This window comes from Mixophyes fleayi, chromosome 1 (assembly GCF_038048845.1).
Source record: "Mixophyes fleayi isolate aMixFle1 chromosome 1, aMixFle1.hap1, whole genome shotgun sequence".
In the NCBI taxonomy this organism is placed as follows: Eukaryota; Metazoa; Chordata; class Amphibia; order Anura; family Limnodynastidae; genus Mixophyes; species Mixophyes fleayi.
The window spans coordinates 17,671,741-17,693,829 of NC_134402.1; positions in this window are offsets into that span (position 1 = coordinate 17,671,741).

Genomic DNA, 22,089 nt, shown 5'->3' on the forward strand with positions numbered 1-22,089 from the left:
TCAACCTGCAACTCGTCTGTGTTTCATCATCGTGACTGCTAGCTGATTCCTATCCGCTGCCTCCGTGCACTACAGTCTTCAACCTGCAACCCGTCTGTGTTTCATCGTGACTGTTTGGCTGATTCCTATCCGCTGCCTCTGTGCGCTTCAGTCTTCAGTCCTTGTCAACGCTCCCGTGTTTTCTTGAGTCTGCCTCCACTATTGCTACCCGCTATTCTCCGTGATCAACAGTGCCTGTTCAACTCTGCTCTCCCGTGTCCCATCGTTACTGCACCTGCTGGTTGCTATTGGCTACCTCCGTGTTCCCGCAGAGACCCGCTGCTGCTACTCCTCAGCACTACTCATCCATCTACTGCTGATCCGCTCTCCACGCTTTCCTGTGTTCCCTGCTGGTCTACCTTCCCGTGCGCTGCACCTACTAGACCACCGCTTCACCCATCCAGGGACTTCGCATCCTGCCGGCCTCCTGCCGTTCAGGTATCTCTGCACTCCTGTCTGACTGCCTCCTGAACCACGGTATGCATACTTCTCATTGACTGTGCTGTGTATTGCATACCTTGCTGGACTGTGTTGGTTCTCCTCTGGAGTGTGCTATCCGCTGAGTCTATTGCCATCATTGACTGTGTTATCTTATGCTGGACTACTTCAAGAGACTTTCTATATTGGCAGTATTGTTCAGTCATTTATACATTTATATTGTGCATATTACTGTGGATCAAAGTCAAGGTGCCCGTGTATATATTGTGTTGCAGTCTCTCCCCGTGCACCTCCTCACATATATATTCAGTAGTACAACTTGCTAGTGGCAGACCACTGACTCCTGTTTACAGTTTCACCTGTTCCAGTATCCTCTCACATAGCAGTGGTACAACTTGCTAACGCAGACCACTGACTCCCCGGATATCTCCACTTGGATTCCATTCCTTCACTCAGACAGCGGTACAACTTGCTATCCGCAGACCGCTGACTCTCATCACCTCCTCGTTTCTGTTGGACATTCCTCCTCACTATAGCAGTGGTACAACTTGCTACCGCAGACCACTGACTACCTTCACGTGTCCTTTGTCCATACAGTTCCTCGTGTATTACTACCTCCATATTGCCAGTGCTGCTAGTCATAGACTTTCCTGAGCATCTCATCATCTGCTATTTCCTGTTCCGTGATCACCCTGCTACCAGAGTACCATATTACCACCTATACTGCTCTGGTAAGCCTATCACCTGGTGATCCCTGGGTAAAGACTCCTAGTGCCCGTGACAAAATGTTGTTGATCAGGGGAAAATAAAGAAGACGTGAAGGTAGGGACATCATCTGTGTGAGAGTGACACCTGGGTGACAGCAGAACTAAGAAGAGACAGAAAAGGATTATGAAAAAATATGTAAACCTAGAATCCAACATTTGTTGTAGAACAATTAGAAATATATGTTGTAGAAGTGGTTTATAAAGGAAATTGTCACGAAACATTCTGTCTACAGAGGACTGAATTGACTAGGCTATGCTACCAACAACTCATGTTTTCAGGATTTCTGGCTGTAGAAACAGGTGGGATATTTACTGACTTAGCCAAATAAATGAACTTACCTGTGCATGAATAAAGACACCAAGAAAGCATAAACTGTTGGTTGCCGTCAAGGACTGAATTTGGGCATGCTGAACTGAAAGTTGCCCAAGTTGCAATGGTAATAAGTTTACATCTCCCGAACAGAGGATATGTGCAGATCTGTGGTGTGGGATAAGCCCATACATTTTCCTATGTATGAACCCAAATGCAAAAATGAGACTATGATTGTAGAATGAGACTATTCAAATTTGATTTGAGACATAGTGAAGGTGCATTTATGTCAGAGAGAATAGTTTTAGATATTTAAGTCGCAAACTGTGTCTCCTGTTGATCTTACTGTATTGCGAGACCAATCAGTTTTAAGATCTATGTCTCCTTTATCCTTCGTTCTCTTTTGAATTTATTACGCTTATTATATTTACCGTGTACACTATATATAGTCATGTCTAAACTCTTATCTACAAAAGTTTTGTATGGTGCTAGAATTATTTCTATCCCAAAATCAAGTCTGGTATTTCAGTTTCACTGTGCTTGCGCGAGCAGGTTAGCTGATTAATTTGTGAGCATATCCCCGATACTGACTCAACAAATCGGTAAGATAACCCTTTCCACTCTGGCTCAGTATCTCCGAGGCAGCTGAGTATTGCTCAGCTGTCCGTAAATATATTTTTTGATAAATTGCAGTAGTATGTGTTTTTTATTTCCGCAATAATTGGCGATAAAAGTATCAACATTAATGCATAGGAAGGAAGGAAGGAAGGAAAGGAAAGGAAAGGAAGGAAAGAAGAAAGGGAGGAAGGAAGGAAGGAAGGAAAGAAAGAAAGGAAGGAAGGAAGAATAGAAGGAAGGAAAGGAAGAAAGGAAGGAAGGAAGAAAGGAAGGAAGGAAAGAAGGAAGAAAGGAAGGAAGGAAAGGAAGGAAGGAAGAATAGAAGGAAGGGAAGGAAGAAAGGAAGGAAGAAAGGAAGGAAGGAAGAAAGGAAGGAAGGAAGGAAGAAAGGAAGGAAGGAAAGGAAGGATGGAAGGAAGGATGAAAGGAAGGATGAAAGGAAGGAAAGAAGGAAAGAAGAAAGGAAGGAAGGAAGGAAGGAAGGAGGGAGGGAAGTCCTAATCAGTGAGATTGTTAGTTCTACAGGCATTGGTGCAATATGTTGCAGCTATGATATGCAACAAAGAACTAGGTGGAAAATATATAATAGCGATAGTCTGGTGCCCATTCATTTGTCAACTATAATTGTCCTGCGCTACCATGTCAATGTCATCTCTATATATAACTTACTTGTTACTCCAGGAGCACCTGTCTGGTGTAACTAACCACTGTATTCTGGGAAGACGGGGACTGGGTGATGATTATGACAATCTCCAGTGATAGATGCCTGAGAGTATACACCAAAACTGCCCCATAGACGGACTGGATGCTACACTGAAGAATGTTCCCTAATGTGGTTGTTTGAAGCAAAGATAGTCCACCACGCACAGAAAATGAGTACAAAATGAATGTATACATAGATTAAAACATAGTTTGAATTGCAAAAAAATATATAACTTATGGCTATATATACCACAACATAGAGAACACAATTTCCTTAAAGGTAAAATCTTGAAATAGCATGAAATACACATACCACATTTTAATAAAAGATGAAATCATAGACATAACTAGAAATATCCAGGGCCCCATAGTAAAACTGTGATGTGGCTGCCTACACATCATCATAAAGTCATAGCCACCCTGATGTCTGCTCCATCCCCAGTCAATATACAATAGGACAGAGTAGTAATTACATTGGTAGCAGTCTGGCTCATTAGTCTGAATTATAATTACAGTCATTTTATCCTCATTATTTTCAAAATCATACAACTGCCTGGATGAATTGAAGCCTATTAAGTTTGTTCTATAAGATACATTTTCTTGCCAGTGGGACAGGACCTTTTGCATTCCCAGAACTCATATCAGTTGCATGGACTGGTTTGGTTAGAGTTACGCCCTTGATTTAAACAATGGTTTAAAAATGAAAAATATTCTAACATGTTTTATTACCTTTTTCTGTCTTGTGGTCATCAATCCCGACCCTCTGCTGATCCATCAGGCAGAAGAAATACGCTGCACAGACAAGAAATCCTGAATATAAATCACTTTGACTGAAATACAACTGATTGATTATATCAGGTTATGTAGATCAGGGTTTAGCATAGTGTGGATAAAACACACACTCGGTCAATTTTGCCGCGTGCAATGTTCAATAAACAAGGAGCACAGCAGTCCTATCTATTCAATGACTTATACAGGGATAGAAGAAGGGTAGGTGAGGGTCATTAATTTACGCATGGCAATATGTCAACTTCACCCCGTGCTCATCAATATTATGATCATTTACTTGGTGTAGGACAAGCTGTTTATTAAATGTACCGACTGGATTAGCATTTGAAGCCTTTAATAAAAGTCAGGGTCATCTGGAGTGTACTAAGTGCCTTGTGCATTAAGGCATTTCATTTAAAGTAAACCTATTTCCTACACACTGTGGAGCCAAATTGGTTGCTAAAGTAGACTAATATCCTTTGATAATGTTTCAAGAGTATTCTACTAGAGAAAAAATTCCTGATCCACACTCCCAACAATTGTAAACCATGAACTACAGGGTACAATCTCCCAGAACATCGTTAAACAGAGCAATGTGCCAAATATTGTGCAAAAGTGTAAAAAGTCAAAAAGTGACCACAAAATTCCAGGTATAACCCGCAGTTTTTAAATAACAGTACTCACTGCTTAATTCATGGCACTTTTATTCAGCAGCTGCAGTTTCTTTAATATATTAGTTGGAATGATACCTGTTCCAATTAGGGATGCAGCTGGGGCCTCTCTATTAGGCCCATATACGTAGTAATTATAATAGATGAATATCAAGTTCACACTATGTAAAAGATACAAAAATGTACAATTATGTAAAAAAAAATTATATACCTAATAGTAACATAAAATTCTCGAAATAAATTGAAGTCATACCAAAGTACTCACAAAAAGTAATATAAATAGTACGGTGGCTAAGTGTTTAGCATTTCTGCCTCAGCAGTGGGGTCATAAGTTCAATTCCCAACCATGGCGTTATCTGTGTGGAGTTTGCATGTTCTCCCCATGGTTGCGTGGGTTTCCTCCGGGTGCTCCGGTTTCCTCCCACACTCCAAAAACATACTAGTAGGTTAATTGGCTCCTATCAAAATTGACCCTAGTCTGTGTGTCTGTGTGTGTATGTTAGGGAATTTAGACTGTAAGCTCCAATGGGGCAGGGACTGATGGCGCTATATAAATAAATGGTGATGATGATTATGATAATCAATAGTTACACTTTATACTTTTTAATAAGCCCCCAATGGAAAGTTAGCAGCTTAAAAATGTAAATTTTTCTTACAGTTCTATCAATAGTGTTCAGGTTACACCCCACCATGTGTGTGACTACTTCTAACCAATACAAAGTGACTTTCCCATGCATTGACCAATCAGAGCAAAGTTACTTTGCAGGGGGCTGTCTGCCAAACTTTAGCCTGGGGGGCTCAGCTCGACAGCCTATTAGGAACCCTTTAAAGGGAAAAATGCAGATAGCCCAGTGACCCAGCCAATGTGCCTCAGTATGGGACTGTCCCGGGGGTCGGATGCCCCCATCCCAGGCAACCCATTCTGCTCTGTATTGATTAAAAGCTGACAGGCTGCCCTTCTTGTGAAGTAGTGTCGTGGATCTGCAAGGAGCAAGTTCTCATAGTTATTAGGGTTTGTCATTTTCTTCCACATGAACTTTTAGTTTTACTTTTAGCTGAACGTACTTTTAGCTGGTGTTGTGAAACTCCAGGTGTAGTTTCACAACACCTGGAGTGTCACAGGTGAGCCAACACTGGTCCAGGCTATGCACTGGTAGGACATTGGGGAGAAGGAGGCATGCTGGGATTTTTAAAAAAAAATAAATATATATTTTTAAAACATTTAACATTAAAATACAAATAATAATCAAGTTAGTGATGTCGTCTCCATACCGCATGATAATACATAGGTATCTGTTCCCTACAATAATACAGATTTTGGGATCTGCACACTGTGGACAATTAAACAGAAGGACTTTATACAGTATATGTGAGAGATTGCAACTTGTTAAAACCTTTTAATTAAAATTCAAATTGAGAATCTTACATATTTGTTAATACAGAATTGGTTGAAAGGCAGAAAAGATCATTTGCGATCAAGCAAACATGATTCCCTCATCTCACTGAATGTATATGGCCCTTTGTGATATCATATATCTATTGTACACGAATACACCTGTTTGTATAAAAGGTGCGTGGATCTGCGTGACAAGCAGGGCCGTATGGGGTCGTGCGAGAGGGGCGACCTCCCAGAGCTCATTGGTAAAGGCGGGGTGAGACTCAGTTTATGAATATTTTAGGTTCATTTGGTTAAAATTGAGGGCTAAGGGGGCGGAAGATTTCCTTCTCGCCCAAGGCGCTAAAATTTTAACTTACGGCTCTGGTGACAAGATAGTGGTCTCTGGGCAGGTCACATCTTTTTTTGGGTGGAGGTTCATAAATAGCAAAGCACCTGGGCACGACTATTTAGATCGCTCTTACTGTGCCCAGCTTACGCATAACACCACATTCATGCCTCTATTCCAGAGTAGTCTTTTCGACTGGGCATGATGGGCAGGTTCCTGGGGGCCCAGCGGACAAGGGGGCCCGAGGAAGGACTCCTGTTAAAATAAAAAAAACTGACTTCTTGCGGTCACCTGACCGTTCAGGTCAGGTAGCAATCTGTCTTCATCCCTGGTCCCCTATTCCGTGCTGCGGTCGCAGTGATTGTTGGGCATGATGACGTCATCACGCCTGACATTGACTGGGAGCACAGCACGGAGGAGCACAGCACGGAGTAGCACAGGACAGCGACGAAGAAGAGAAGGGGATCGGACTCGGAGAACAAGGCGATTGACAGGTAAGTTAAGGGGGATTTGTGTATATATATATATATAATTACTTATTTTTCTTTTATATATTTATATATGCCCTGTTCGACCTCCCCAGGTGTAAGTGTGCACAAGTCTATGATGTTCAAAAATATAAATCGCATTTATGATGCACTTGCGCAGTATGGAAATGTGTATATTACACCATAACACCGGCACACGTCTAGTGGTCAAAGAGGAAATTTAGAAATAATGGTATGGAAATTTAGAAGTGGTGTTATGGAAATTTAGAAGTGGTGTTATGGAAATTTAGAAGTGGTGTTATGGAAATTTAGAAGTGGCTGTATGGAAAAGGGAAGTTGATAGTTTTACAATTAAAGAAGTGTCGGTACAGATTACCTCCATGTACTGTCCCACTTTGACCTCTGCATACGTCCAACTCAGAATGAAGTATAAATATTTTATAGTCATATTCTTTGACTCTGTACTTTGTCAGTTTAAATGATGCAGGTATGTACTGTCATCAGGTCTGAAAGATCCATATCTAAGCCAAAGAGTCATACACAGAGAATGTATGAAGACCATTGTGTATCTCTGTCAATAGGAACAAAGTTCAGCCTTGTTGTTGCATTCTTCATATAAACATATATATATATACACCAGCAATGTTTGTCACAGTCTGTCCTTCAACTATCAATAGAAGAAATAATAGAACATATTGTTGTAAGATAGTTTTAGAATATCGTGCTTTATTTATTGAGAGTTAGCATTCAACCTTTCTTACATATGGTTAGTTACAGTAATCTAGTGTCCTGTCCTGGTGGTTTGCAGAGGCACATTTCACAATATTGGGACAAAAGTTCTATTTTTGCAATTTAAAAAGATGTTTTAAAGTCTTAAAGCCTTACAATGTAAATTAATATAATGTAATTATTGACATTTGTGATAGATTTTTATTATTGAAAAACAACACTGTAATAGATCATTTTGTTCTGCATTGTACCATTTTTCAGCTTGTTTTTTTGCAAACTGACCCGCTGGTGTTGAGACACTGAAATTCCTGGAAATTCAAAATTTGCTGAATTCTTTTGCTCATCTTCAGACTTAAGGTGGTCAATTTGGGCTTTCTATAGCTTAAAGCAGAAAATTGTGATTCTTACATTCTGTTTGAAATGTTTCTTTGATGTATGTTGTCTTTGAAGTGACTGTTCTAATGTATCGACCATTTTATTTAACTTCCTGGCATGGGGCGTTTATATGGAAAATTACAAATGTCTAGTTAATCAACATTCGTCAAGAAAATCCAGCAAATACATTATATTTACATTAAAGTGATGTATTTATGGTTTTGATGTCAGTGCAAAACGGAGAGCTATTAATTTGCTCTCTGCTTCCATCACGCTAATCATTATATAAAAACGTAGCCCACTCCGGCCATTTAACTGCGCCACAACCTTCATAATATACTGGGAGAGATCAAAGTACCCCCAAGCCACACCATAAGTGCTGTAACATAGATGAAAGTTCTTCATGAGTGCAATGTGTTTATCATTCATTTTTGATGCGTTAAGTTTGACTCCATTCATTGAACGGAATCAATGAATTCCTGCTTAACACATGGAAAATGCAAATATATAATTATTTACTGTAGATTTGAACAAGGAGGGTGGGGAAGGTTTAGGGTCGTTAGCAGGGATATTCTCACCTCTTTGGCAGCCCACGGTGGCACTTGCACTCTGCCACCCCCGTGCGACTTCAGAAATGGAGACGGTCAGAAGAGTAGAGACAAATACACTGCAATCATAATCATCAACTAGAAAAATTAACCTGATGCAGAGTTTATGCTTGGTAAGGAATAATCTTCAAATATAAGCCACAACAAGGCGCATGCATCTCAAAGGGGCATGCTTAACTTGCCCCTACTACACTGCACCTGCAAAGGATCGCCCCTGTTCCACTTGTCCAACTGCAAAGGGTCACAAGTGTCTGACAGATACAATTTAACGTACTTATAAGCGTTGTTTGCATGTGTCATGTAACTACTTTTATGTGGAGCGCCGCGCAAATGCACTTAAGTGCAACTCTAAATCAGTCCCAACTTTTAATTAACTTGCTTTATAATTTATCTGGGTAAATTATATATTTGAATTCTACTTTTTAAGTTAGTATCTAGATCAGCGTAAATTTTATCACGAGCAAACAGCAATTTTGTCGCTGGAATATCAATTGCAAACAATCGTTAACAAAAGGGTTTTAAAACAATAAGACAAGAAACAAAAACAAATTTAATCCCTTTGTCAATGTTTGCAATATCTATCTATCCATCAATAGAAATATATATATATATATGGATATGATGTCTGCCACGACCTTAACTGTGTGGAGTCTGTATGTTCTCTCTGTGTTTGCGTGGGGTTTCCTCCCATACTCTAAAAACATATCGGTAGGTAATTGGCTGCTATTCAATTGACCCTAGTCTCTCAGTGTGTGTGTGTGTGTTTGTGTCTGTGTGTGTGTATATTAGGGAATTTAGACTGTAAGCTCCAGTGGGGCAAGGACTGTTGTGAGTGAGTTCTCTGTACAGCGCTGCAGAATTAGTGGCGCTATAAAAATAGCTAATGATGATGATTTTGAGCTGTTTTTGAACCTATATTTCCATTTATAACATTATTATTCAATTCCAGTCTATTTTCTAATATTAATTTCACAACTGTCCAAATTTTGGCCAAAGTCTGCAGTGAGCTGTCTTAATGAAGAATTTTGTAATTTTGCCGTTGTTGCATTTGCTTTCTCATGTTCAATTACAAAAATAACTAACCAGTTCTCACCATCACATAGCATAAATCGTCAGCCATCATATCTCCATCTATACATGTATTCTTTGCCAGTGCCAAATTCTGGAAAGGGCATAGGGATTTTAGAAAAAAAAATGGGATCCAAAGTCAAAACCAAAACCAGTCAGTGAACATCTCTAATCTATTTATAAAATTTTATATATATATATATATATATATATATATATATATATATATATAAAAACAAATAAAAGATATATCTGGCGCTGATCACCACAGCGTAACTACTTCAAAATAGTAAGATGGAAAATGTATGAATATACAATATATAACACTTGAGTCCCGTATCCACATTACATAAAAAATCACTTGACTCTTGTAAGAGTGGCAGCCTCGATAGCCTGACGCCAGATGGTTAGTCCGGACGGAATGGATTACTGCAACAGAAAAACAAGCAGGACGCCTCTCAGTGATATATCAAATATACAACGTGGAATAGAGCAATAACATGCGTACCGTGAGGTAAACAATGATGGGTCTTTTAAGAGATAGTGGAGTGGTCTTTGCTGTACTTGTAGTCCTCCTGGTCTCCACCGATCAGTACCAAAATGTAGAAAAAGCAACCATAGTATAATTCTGTATTATTATAGTGAGGGCAATATCCCCAAAATCCTATGGGGTGTGTGGGATTGGTATCCCAAGATTATCAGTTAGATGACACCCATATAAGTGCAGCAAAAAATATCTAAATCTGCGTACCAGATGTCATGGAGTATCCCACTTCTGGAGAATATTAAAACATGTGCAACACCAATGACTGCTACGATTAGTACTCAGACCTGCTGCCTTCCCCAAAATGAAGCCTAATTAAACGCATCTTATTGCTCTATTCCACGTTGTATATTTGATATATCACTGAGAGGCGCCCTGCTTGTTTTTCTGTTGCAATATATATATATATATATATATATATATATATATATATACATACAAGTTAACCCGTGCATGATACTCATGCATTCTAGTCAAATCAAGCTACTTAAGGTGTTAAAAAGGTTCTTGTCATGTATTTGGGCCATAGCCCAGGCCTCAACCACCAACCACTCCCCACTGTCACCCCCGGCAACCACCAACCACTCCCAACTGTCACTTCTCCTTCAAGAAATATATATATATATTTTTTTAATCTTTATAAACACTTTTAACAATTAACAAATTAAATTAACAAATTAAAAACATCTTAGTATACCAAATTTCAGCCCTTTCTGAATTTTTTTTTCCACACACACTAAGAATTTAGTAGGTCAGTGTATAACTCTGCCCAGCAGGTGGCGCTGCAGCTTGGTTTTATTTTTTCCACACACAGACAGACTAACACACGCCACTAGACATTTATACTATAGATATATATATATAAAACTTTGTGTAAAAAAAAAAATCATATTACACAGTTCAGGCCTGATTCATCTTTGAGTGCAACATGAAGGTCCAAGCGGATCTCAAGAAACGTTTCCATGTGAATCTTGGTATAACTACACTCTGACACAGGACACAGTACCTGTAGCTGGTGCAAATGATACGGCTAAAACCACATACTAAAGAAGGATCCTAAACTTGAATCTGCATTAGCACGCCCTCGGTGCGCACTTACTGTACATTGCCTATGTGCATTTGTCCCTTTCCATCACCGTTACGCACCTAAAGTCGTAGGCTGTCATTTGTGATTGCCCTGAATTGCATGCAATTTTGTTCCTAGCGCAGATCAATTTCACACAAGATATAGCACACAAAGGGACTAACATGTCTGCATACAGCTTTCCAGCTCTTACAGTTCTGTAGGTTGGTAGCCGATATTGGAGTATATTTGAATAATATAAGAAGGACTAAGCAGCGTGAGCAATTATCACATGAAGTGGACGAGGCGTTCCTAAGAATTTAACTTCTAGCAACCCCGCTGCTGAATTTGGAGTCCAGGATAGACAGAACAGGAGAGGGTAAGGTGAGCTGGCCCATTGTTCCCATTATCAGTTCGATTTACTGAGAATATTATACTATTGTGTCCTGCTAATGCTATATGCTTAACACCATAGTGTGGACATTATCTCTCTCAGTTTTGAGTAGAATCTGTTATTGGACTGGTACAGATATACTTATTGCAGTTGAATACTAACCACCAATGCTTCATTTTTGAAACACATGAGGCTATATTGTAATTTCCATTCTGCTACAGTGCTAAGAATCTAAGGAATATTACAACATTTTTTAAAGAGCTTTTGTGCTTAAGATTGTATAAACCTTGTTTAGCCATGGTATGTGACTTATGCTAATCCTGCTTTGCAGAGACTGAAATTAATATATATTTTTTATGCTCAATGTGATGTATATCGGTGTGGAAATTTTATTTGTGTTTTAATAAATGTCTTCAGGTGTATTATGAGAACTGTTTTACTATTGGGTTTTGGTTTCTACCATACTTGTTTATGTTCATCTTATAAACTGGTAATCCCAATTAGGATATGTTATCCACAACTTCTAGGCGCCGTCTAGATTTTGTAGTAACTCTTCAGATGTTTAACTCACTCTCAATCCCAGATTACCTCTGCACCTTTTATTATACAGGGTGGTCCAGAAGTGGGGCTGACTTCACGATGGCCGCCATACTGGCCACAGACCCTACAATAGTTGTCAACCACACCCAGACCGTTTGTGGATTAAAATTTCCTTACTCATTTCAGTTTTAAAACTGTGTTTCCACACTTATGGGCCACCCTGTGCACAAAGTCATTTAGATTCAAGCTGTGAGCCTCACAATCCGAAAGGATGAAATCTTGGGATGAGGAGTCTGCTCTTTGTAGACAATTGAAGCACTTACCGTGACTTACTCTGCATTAGCTAGATAGGAACTAGATAGTTCTGAGATCACTTATTAAGGCAATGAGGTGAAAGCAGATTATACATTGAATGAAACTTAAAATAGTAGGTGGTGCCTCATGCCTGTGGTTTATGGTTAGATGATACACAAAAGTCAGCATTGCACCAAAGAATACAATGTTTGTCTCATGTATACTGTTCAACTCTCATCAGAACAGTGTTTGTCCCTTTTGGGGGTCTCCTCTTTCTTTCTCTCTCTCTCTCTCTCTGTCTCTCTCTCTCTCTCTCTCTCTCTCTTTCTGTAGAGCTGTTGGGCAAAATCAGTTATAACATTTTTATTTTGTGTATTATGAAATAAAGATGAACTTTCTCACACCTTAATCTGCCCATGCTGTATTTGGCGTTTGGACATTAAGTAAAGGAGAGATAAGGGGTGACTGTGGCACAGTAGGTATTCTTGAATATATCTGTAAACCTGTACTTCCATGGATCTTCAGACCACTTCCCCCAGTCATTATTCTGGGTCCCAGTGTACCAATCAACAGAGCTTTATAGGAACACTATTTGCAAGGCATGAGACCAAGTTGGGGCAATGCATACCAATTGGTCCAACAGAGTTTTTGTAGACAAGGTAGCGAGATTTGTGTGGGAAGAATTCAGGAACAGAGTGAACAGGCATCTCCAAACAGGTAAATGGCAAAGGGGTTGTTCACTAAAAACAATTGGAGCTATACAGTCTAAGTCCTGTTTAGCTTTTTATTGTGGAGCTATGGATGGATATGGGAAACTCCCTGGTGATAAATATTCTAGCACGGCCTCTAATAGCTTAATCAGAGCTGCCATGTGAGCAAGTTCAGCATTGTTACATGAGGGTTTGTTTTCTTTGGCAAGAATTGGATCACCAGCAGCAGATGACTGAAGTGCCAGCCTTCATGCCAGTATTTAGGAGAGGAAATGAAAGGGATAATGAATGAAATGTTGGGAAGACTTTATTTAGGAAAAAGGTTTTATTATATACAGTGTGTGTGCTGCACTACTGGTCCCAGCAGTCCCTGAATGCCAGGGCATTTTGGCACTTGGGGTTCTTCAACTACCTGCATGCCCTGACAGCCAGGGGTCTTCTGGCACTTGTAGTACTACAGAGACAGAATGCCCAACGATTTATAGTGCCCAGTGCAGTGGACCAGTGGTTCCCAAACTGGGTGCCGAAGGCTCCCTGGGGTGCCGTGGCTGTCTCACTGGAGTGCTGCGGCTAGGGCCGGTGGTAAGCAAGGTGGGGGCAACTTGGTAATTGTTTTGACTTGGGGGTGCCTTGAAAAAATTATGGAGACCCTAAGGGTGCCTTGAACTGAGAAAGTTTGGGATCCACTGGCTCAGGGATTGGCCGATCACCGATCAGTCACAACATTAAAACCATTGACAAGTGAAATGAATAACATTGATTATTTTGTTACATTGGCACCAGTCAAGGCATTGGATTTATTAGGCAGCAAGTGGACAGTCAGGTCTTGTAGTTGATGTGTGGGAAGCAGGGAAAATGGGCAAGCGTAAGGTTCTGAGCGACTTTGACTGTTAGGGATTCCCAGTATGAATACTACTGAAAATTGTGGTGGAGAAAACAGAATGTTTTTATTATTGAACACGGGTCACACATAATAAATAGATGCAGTCAATCGCTAGCAGTAAGCATAGTCAATACAAACAGCAGGTACAAGACAGCAGGATTATCAGGTTTAGCCACAGGAGCAGGAAATACTGGTGTTCAGGTATGACAGATGAAGTGAAGGCATAAGGAGCCTGGATAACCAGGTTAGCCAGGCACGAGGCATTAACTGATCGATGGGAGTATCAGGCAAAAGGAAGGTCAGGCAAGGCAGGGGTCTGAAGCCGGGAGATCCACAATATACCAGGTGCAAGTTCAAACAAAGCCTGGGTCTGTGTCACAAGAGGAGGTGCAAAACATAGGAACAAAGCAGGAGTCAAATGCTAGGGAGAAGTCAGGATCCAAACAGAAGTTTTACAGAGAGACCAGCAGCAACAAAGAACTGGCACCAGTCTGTTGAAAAAGTCAGTTTTAAAAAGACCAAACACAGGTGTTTGTGATCCAGATCAGATGATAAGGGCTTAACCCCTTGTAAGCAAGGAGAAACTGTCCAGGTATAACATCAGCAACTCTGGTAGCACCGAGGTAATGCAGGCCAAATTCAGAATAAGACCTATCATTGACAAGGGTTTGTCTATTTGTGATGTCTAGTCGACTGGGTTAGAGCATCTCCTATATGACAGGTCTTGTGGGATGTTCCCGGTGTGCAGTGGTTAGTATCAACCAAAAGTGCTCCAAGGAAGGACAACAGGTGAACTGGCGACAGAGTCATAGGTGCCCAAGGCTCATTGATGTGCGTGGGGAGCAAAGGGTAGCGTGAACTGTCCTCGGGCTATGCAAGTCTTGCCCCTTACCTCCCACATTCCACGTCTCTTATTCTCTGAAACTGTATAAGCAGCATAAAGAGAATATACTGTCATATGTATTTTGTGCATTTTTTTTGCGGGTTAAAGGATGGTAGAAGCTGCAAATAAAATGTTGCCTCCATCTACAGGTGGCACTCTGGGTGACCTAAGCAGGGAAAGCTGCAACATTTTGGCTTGGATGTCAAAGTGACCTAGATTCTTCTAGCATGGCACCACACTTCTGGGGGTAAATGTATGAACATGCGGGTTCTTCAACACCCGCTTGTTCAGCGTGTTCGGCGATTATATTTCAAGCGGCGCTGCATTGTAAAGGGAAGCTTCCCTTTACAATGCAGCGCCGCTTGAAATTTAATCGCCGAACACGCTGAACACGCGGGTGTTGAAGAACCCGCATGTTCATACATTTATCCCCTGGTATCTTTACAATGCAGACTTCCCCCATAATATCTTGAACTTACAAAATGCAGACCCCAGTAGATTACTTACCCACCCTGTGGTCCAGCACTGTGTCTCAGTTCACTAGATATTAAGAAAAAATGTGATAAGAAGCCATCATACCCAATAAAGAACTCCCAGTACTCTGGTGGATAGCAATGGCAAAATTGCACCTTCTAGCTGGACTCACTCATAATTCTAAAGTTAGTCCTTATGCCGAGCATCCGAAATATCCAGTGACTGTAGATATGACATTTATTATACTTTGGAAATGTAATTAAATGAATGAAAAGTGTGCAGATAAATCTGGATCCTTAGCACATTTTAAGATTAGGAATGACAGGCTCCTTAAATATGTGCCAGCGAAAATGGATGAGACACAAATGAAATGTTCCATGTGAATTATATTGCATCATTGTGACAAATGTGTTTGTACCTTTTATGTAAATGAATTTACTATATATTTGCCTCAACATTTCTCTGAATACAGTTTGGAATTAGTCCCGGTGCTTTCTTGTATTTTTGCCTAGAATTTCAAATGTTCACTATTTCCTGCTGTATTAATGCAAATGTTACCTAGTGATGTACATGCAGCACAGCATGCAAATCTGGATGCAAATTAATCACATGCCACCGAAACAATCGGTGGAATCGAGGGCCACTATCATGATGCATTCATTGTTCAAATCGCAATTCATTCCAATGATGTAGAATGGGGGTTTAGGGACCTTTTGACATGATCTGGTGTGCCTACTGCACTTTGTGGTTCACTTGCTAACGCCGTTTGCAGTGTATTTGTATCGGCTTGTTTGTTCTGAAAAGGATATTTTAGCTTTTCCAATTTAAAATGTTATTTTAAGGTACGTATTTGCAATTTAAACCTCCTGCAGATAATCAAAGTTGACTATTGGATGGAAAATAAGGGTTGAATATGATATTAAGTGTTGCAGCAATGGGGTTTTGGATTAAATACACCAGAGCAGTATAGTTTGAGAGAAGCTTGGGAGGGCCTGGAGAAACTTTGATATACTTGGAAAAGCAACTCAGACATTGATTCAGACTAGGGCTGCTTGAAGATTTAAACAAGACCTTGTTTGATACAAGTTAGGAAGCTCAAATTCAGTAATACAGAAGTAGGGGCCTAGGCAGCGTTGAATGGTAACAAATACACATAATACTTGGCAGGGATATGTCATGCAGATTGGAAATACATAGGGGACCCAATGCAAATGGATGCTCCGTATTAACTGCGTCATGATGTTAGGATAGTTAGCCATCTGCTAGAGGTACAGTAGGAATTTGCCACAATCAATTACTGCTGCCATCTTGTGGCTGTTGAGCAGAATACATGATGTCCTAGTCATCTATACTATGATCTCCATATTTAGGTGTGTTTTGCCTTCAGTGACAGCAATGCATTCCATTATGAAATATTTTCACTACTACTCCTGTGGCCCTAAGTAGACAGATTTGGGCAAGCACAAAAGCCGCTACCTTCCTTAGGAAAGATACATCGAAAAACATTCGAAAAAGATAACAATGAACCTTTGTATACAACTAACCATCACTTGATTTAAGCTCTAGAAAGATTATTAGAACATAAAAGTGTATATGATACTTTTTTTTAGTTAAGTCTTATTTATAAGACACCCCATTCCAGCCCAAATGATCGATTACTCTGTAACATTAAAACTAAACACCTTTTAACTTTTCCTGCCAACACCCCTAGACAGTTTTAGTCATTTATTATACATCAGCTTGCCTTGGAGATAAAGACAAGCTTTAAATATTAATGTTAGGATAATATCTGCAACCAAACTGAAAATCAACAGAGAAGCTGTGTTGGGAATCTTTGAACAGTCTTTTTTTAAAAACTGAAAAATTGATTTTTCATGGTGTTCCAACATCTTCTTAACATTTCCTGCTCTCAGATAGCAGAATTATTACATTATTTCATGTTGTGAGTCTGTGAGGTGTGTGTTCAGCTAGACCAGATAAGTGTTACGTAACGAGGAGGTGGAATCTGTTTATGAAATACTTGTCAGTACATGAAAATGGGCAATTGATGGGATGTGACACAAGGCAAAAATGCACAACTCCATAAACTGCCATATCTTTGTCAGCATCATGCATATTTACATTGTTTTTTATGTTTATGTATCTCAAGATTAGTGCAACTCAAAATATGTTTGTGAAACTACAAGTCCCAGCATGCTTTGCCAATATATTGCAGCTTATTGCTGGAAGGGTATTATTATTATTATTATTATTATTATTAATTTTTATTTATAGGGCGCCACAAAGTATTCGTAGCGCCGTACAAGGACAAAAAATGGCACAGTACAAGGTGAAACAGCACAGTACAAGTAACAGTAAGCACTATAACTCTGGGGGCTCAGGCACAGCATGAAAGAGAGGGAGTGAGGGGAAAAGTGAGTATAGGCAGGTAACTATGGCCCAAGAGGGTGGGCACAGATGACAGGTTGAGAGTCACTGAGGGGAGCGGAGAGAAGCGAGAGGAGACAGAGGGCAGAGGGACCGAGAGGAGGTGAGCTGAGTAGCTGGAGAGCGCAGTTAAAAGTGATGGAAACAGGAGGTAGGAGAGCCCTGCTCAAAGGAGCGAACAATCTAAAGGGAGGGGAAGACAGACAGACACATGGATGAGACGGAGAGACGGGAGAAACGGAGACGGAGTCGAGGAAGGGGGAGAAGGGAAGAAGGGAATGCTGGGACTTGTAGTTTCACAACACCTGGAGTGTCACAGGTTAGCCAACACTGGTTTAGTGGCTGTACTCGTATCATCAGCTATCCGACAAGGTCACAAATATCCCATAGCTTGAACTTGACTTGAACGCAGACTATTTTTCTCCCACTCTCAGTGGTGTCATACCAGATTCAGAAATTAAGCAATCACCTGCAGACCTTCAAGTGATTACTGGGATCTCTTTCTTAGCTCATAGGAGTAACTCAACTCTCTATCCTTCCCTTATCCTCAACTCAATCACTCAGCTCAACCTCACCAAACCTCCGTCACTCAACTCTGCCCTTGTTCCTTAATGTTCACTCACAGACCTTTTCTCTTGTTCTTACTCACTCACCCCACTCCTTGAAGCAATTACACTCCTAATCCCGTAATAGACATATCCTACTTGATCACCTCTCCTAAAGGAGTGTTACATTAATTACTTAAGGTAAATAAATGGAAGGGGGTTCAATCAAATTCTAGCTATCATTTATCTAGCACATTCTACGAAACGATAGCTAGAATTTGATTGGTTGCAATGCAGAAGAGTAATATTGATAAGCCATTCTTTGTACACAAAGTTGTCCTTTAACCGTCAAGTTTTTACAACTATAATTCTACTTCGAAATGAATCTTTTTTAATTGTTAGAACATGTACTGCTTTCAGCCAGTGCTAAGATTTTGCTTGACCTGTATGCAGACTGTCTTATCTCATTGTTTTATAAAGTACCACACAATTATATGATCACATACTAAGTTTATTTCACACCTTTTAAAACTAGATTTTGTGTACTTTCATCTGCAAAAAAAACCCACATAGTGTAGTTACTTACAGTGAATTCTAATGGGCATATTCAATTGACGGCAGATTCGCCGAAAATCCCGCGCTCCAAAAATATTACCGTTAACACGGTAATATCTCTGCGGATTTCAGCGAGTAAATTACTGTATTAACGGTTTTCCCGCGCATGATTATCGTAATAACGGTAATATTTTTTGAGCAAGAGATTTTCGGCGATCCCGCTGTCAATTGATTATGCCCCTAAGTGTGCTAGTGTGTTCTGTTACAAATGGTGGCCTATATATATAAAATATTTGCAAACAGATCCTTTACTAAGCATCAGAAAAAATCCATAGTGAGCTTAGCATTTAGCTATGGGTTTTTGAATTTGAATATATAGTTTATATTGCCTTTCCAACGTCCCAGGAGGAAACAACAGTTGTGTTAGCTGATGTGGATTTGTGTATTTGCAAGAATGGAGCTGACTAATCTCAGCATTTTCTGCTGACACCTGCCCAGATTGAACATGAATCCTCACGGGTAGAATTCCATGTATATAATTCAATTTAGATTCTGTTCTCTCAGTCTCTGCATCAGCTCCTAAAGTACGCTGATCTCCATTGAAGAGATTTGAATTGCAAAGATATGAAAGAGTTAACGTCACACTACATTCTTTTGGGAATATGGTTTCTGATCAGTCAGAGGTTTGATCATTCTCCACAAGAAAAAACCTTTCATGCTATAATATTATCAGTGCTGACGGACGGTTTTATGTCGTTTCAGAAACTCTGGGACATAGCACAAAATCAGAGATCTACTGTCAGGGATGTATAATGAGAATGAATAAAACAGAGGGTAAAATTTATAATTTGGTTAAACTGGTAAAGCTTAGCCCTATGTTGGCCTTGTGACCAGCTCTTGTCATTGCTCCACTTAGCTATTAGCGATGTGTCCTTGGATGTCAGCCACCGAAAGGAGCATGATAATTAAGGCAGGATTCAGGGGTCTGGAATTGTGGACTACTTGCAAATGGGCATTTTGGGGCCTGATATAAGCATGAGTCTGGGGCCCCAAGTAGGCAGAGGAGTGGGCCACTTGGATGGGGCCCTCATAATTCAGTCAATTTGCCTTTAAACCAATTATTTAAATACTGTGCACATGAGTTTGAGAAAATGTGTGTGAATGGCTGATGTTTCCAGAGCCAGATTTAGAATTAAACACAATCAATTCATCCTGCTCTGTGCGCTGGGTCTACACACAACTACAGTCATTCTCAAAACTTTTGGCCATGACTGTAGATAGCGCAATACATAAATAAAACAGACAGAAAGATGTTCACTTGATGTAGTTGTTTTGCATATGTAATGGGCGCATGGTTTGGTTTGTGCCCCAGAAGTAGTGTAAGCTAGGATTTTACAAGCCCGATGGTATGTTAGAGAGGCAAAGGTCCTCCCAGTAGTGTTTGAATAAAACAAGGGACACAGGGCTCAATCTGCATAAACTCGTGGGTTTATTCTTTTTACTTGCGGTTTAAGGTTTACCACGCAGCAACTAGTAGCAATAGTGTAGGGAAGCAATATCATGAGACCTTTAATATCATCATTATTTAATTATTTATATAGCAACTTTAATTCCGCAGCGCTGTACAGAGAACACACTCACATCAGTCCCTGCCCCATTGGTGCTTACAGTCTAAATTTCCTAACATACACACAGATACATATACAGACAGAGAGAGACTAGGGTCAATAACAGTCAATAAACCTACCAGTATGTTTTTGGAGTGTGGGAGGAAACTGGTGTATCCGGATTAAATCCACGCAAACACGGGGAGAACATACAAACTCCACACAGATAAGGCCATGGTTGGGAATCAAATTCACGACCCCAGTGCTGTGAGGCAGAGTTGCCAACTGCTAAGCCACCATGCTGCCACAGTGCTGCCCCTTCCTCAATATGCAATGGTATTCAACATGTCACAAAATAAATAACAATTTAGGAATTTTGGTTCAACAATATCAGCAATAGGCAAACATAAATCACTACAACACATAGGTCCTGAATAAATATATCTAATTTCAAAGTTAGGCACTGTGTATCATTGAAATGGGTTTCACTGGATAAATACTTTGAGAGACAACTACTTCAGTGAAATGGGGTTCACTGGATAAATACTTAGTGATACAATTGGTTGCTTACAGGTTAATTAGATGATTACACTAAATGAAATGCTGCTGCAGCAGTGTATCTAAACAAATCAGTAACAATACTTTTAGTGCAATTATACCGATTATACTTATCACACAAAAATCAGCAGCAGTACAACATCCAGCTTGTTCAGGTTAGATGCTTTAGAAAAAATGATTGTAGACTACAGTCAATTTACAATAGACAGAGCCCAAGGGGGTAAATTGTAATCAACAGGATTAAGGAAAGTTTCTATCTGACACATGAAGCTTATTTACTTTACAAAGTTGTTTCCGGTGAAACACTTTCAGGTTCTTTCAGGTTGCAAGAAGTTAAAGAGTCGTGACCACAAAGTTCAAATATCAATCTTTTTTGCAAACAAGTAAAAATATAATAATAATATTTTTAGCTTTGATAGTTCTCTTAGAAATATGTTTAATCAGCAATTTTCCAGTACCCAGCTCTCTCTCTCTCTCTAGCTGGATAGACAAATGACTGGTACTATTACCCACGGTCCAGGATGAGGCAACTTGAGTTGCAGCAAAACCAGCTTTTATAGAGGGGAATCTAAGGGTGCCGGATATCACTAACATATAAGGTATAAACATGATTAAGAACATCTTATTGGTTGAGTTATGAGTATTAAACAGTCTCACTTATTCTATGCAAGTGAAGTTACAAGGGACTTTCCAGTACACGCGCAGTTAGCACTGGGACAGCGCTTAGCTGATATATGTATAGATATGTCCCGGCTTTGCCTTGGTTTCTATAGCATAACATGATACACAAAATAAATGTACAAGAACAATAAAATGGAGTTCACCGGCCATTTTGCTTGGCCTGTCACAAAGGTGAAGTCAGTAATCGACTTAATGCATGCGTGACTCATGAGCTCAGTCTAAACAACAGTAAATCTGCACAATAAATGATTTCTTGTGTAAAGGACTCAATCTCCATCTAATGAAATAAGCAGATCTCTGTCTCTCAGCAACTGTAGGGTTAAATAACTTTCAATTCTCTCATCAGCAACCATTTTAGGCAATTTCACATTAGAATCAAACCTCTGATACAATATAGACAGACTCTTTGACAAATGATTTCTCTCTATGTCACTTGCACACTGCATCAGCTTGCATATAAACTTTAAATATAGCAGATTTCACTAGAATAAACTCTTCCTTTAGACAGCACTACAATATCTCTCAATAGCAATATTACATTCCCAGTTATAGGTTTCAATAACACGGTCTCATTTGTTTGACTTGAACATAGCAAGACATCTGATAGGCAATGGCAAGCTGGGTCT